The sequence below is a fragment of the Phyllopteryx taeniolatus genome, unplaced genomic scaffold, assembly GCF_024500385.1.
Source record: "Phyllopteryx taeniolatus isolate TA_2022b unplaced genomic scaffold, UOR_Ptae_1.2 contig_775, whole genome shotgun sequence".
NCBI classification, from domain to species: Eukaryota; Metazoa; Chordata; class Actinopteri; order Syngnathiformes; family Syngnathidae; genus Phyllopteryx; species Phyllopteryx taeniolatus.
In genome coordinates this window covers 1-1,547 of record NW_026903751.1, presented here as the reverse complement: position 1 = coordinate 1,547, position 1,547 = coordinate 1, and the positions used below count along the sequence as shown (strand labels likewise).

At 46.6% G+C, this 1,547-nt stretch overlaps 1 non-coding gene across 1 annotated transcript; it reads left to right on the top strand.

Annotated features, from left to right (window-relative positions):
* Positions 1-1,014: 1,014 nt before the first annotated feature.
* Positions 1,015-1,087, top strand: trnak-uuu (transfer RNA lysine (anticodon UUU)). The gene has a single exon. It is a non-coding gene; the product is annotated as a tRNA-Lys (tRNA).
* The last annotated feature ends 460 nt before the right edge of the window (positions 1,088-1,547 follow it).

The following is a 1,547-nucleotide window of genomic DNA, read 5'->3' as shown; positions in this document are numbered from 1 at the left end:
AACAATCTCTCCCGTCGCTCCTGCATTTATTTGAAATAGGGAGGTTTTACAAGACATAACGTACTAAGCTTCAAGACACAACACACTAAGGGTAGGGTTTCAAGGTGAAGACATGGCACCAACACCTGCCACGTCCCCGACCACGTCCTTGGTCAAGGCGCCCTTCCATTGGATGATTCCTGCTGAGTCATCTTCTTGAAGGCGAGACACCATTGGGCAGCTGTGGCCCAATGGTTAAGATCATCGCCTGCCACCGTGGGGGACCTAGGTTCAAAACCCCGACTGGACCATCCGCCAACATCCTCCGGACTCACGGCTGTGGTGTCCTTGAGCAAGACACCGATACCCCGAAATGCTCCCCGGGCGCTTCAGCTGCCCCCTGCTCCAGTGTGTTCCACTAACATGTGTATGTGTTCACTGTGATGGGTTAAATGCAGAGAACAAATTTCATGTGCATGCATGCATGCATGTTCATGACAATAAAAGATGATTCTTCTGATCTTCCTTTCTCAAAATCGTCCATAATACTAATGCAAGCTAAGCAAATAAATGATAACTTCTACAATATATTTAACACTTACTTCGGCTAATCTTCATTCCTCTTCTTTCCAGTGCATGCCTGCATCTTTCTAACTGTTCCTCCAGCTGCTCACTGCTTTCACTGCAGATCACAATGTCATCTGCAAACATTATGGTCCACGGGGATTCCAGTCTAACCTCATCTGTCAGCCTATCCATCACCACTGCAAAAAGGAAGGGGCTCAGGGCTGATCCCTGATGCAGTCCCACCTCCACCTTAAATTCATCTGTCACACCTACAGCACACCTCACCGCTGTTCTGCTGCCCTTGTACATGTCCTGTATTATTCTAACATACTTCTCTGCCACGCCAGACTTCCGGTCATTCGCATACCAGGCTTTTATTCTGATGTTCTGTCTTGCGAGTAGTCAAATTTCTTGCTTGCGGTTAATTTGAACCTCTTCTCCTCACCTCACTCCCTCATTGACTGTAGATCCTGGATAGCTCAGTCGGTAGAGCATCAGACTTTTAATCTCAGGGTCCAGGGTTCAAATCCCTGTTCGAGTTACCTGTTCAGGTGAGATAATTATTAAGCAGTTGTTCACTAAATACCACGCAGGTTCTTTGACTCAGACACTTGAAAACTTCAAAACACCCACCACATGTTCATCGATGCACCACACACTCTCACTTTGACCTTGGGTATCTCGGTCAGTAGGATACCAGGCTTTTGATCTGATCTGTTTTTTGAGTACCTGTTTAGTCAGTTCCAAATTTCTAGCTTGCGCTTAATTTGCACGTCTCCTCACATCACTCCCTCACCTCACTCCCTCACTCCCTCATCGAATGCGGATACTGGATAGCTCAGTCGGTAAAGCATCAGACTTTTAATCTCAGGGTCAAGGGTTCAAGTCCCTGTTTGAGTTCCCTGTTCAGGTGAGGTAATTCTGAAGCAGTTGTTCACTCAATATCACGCAGGTACAATGACTCAGACACTTGAACACTTGAACTTGTCGTGTTAGCTTGA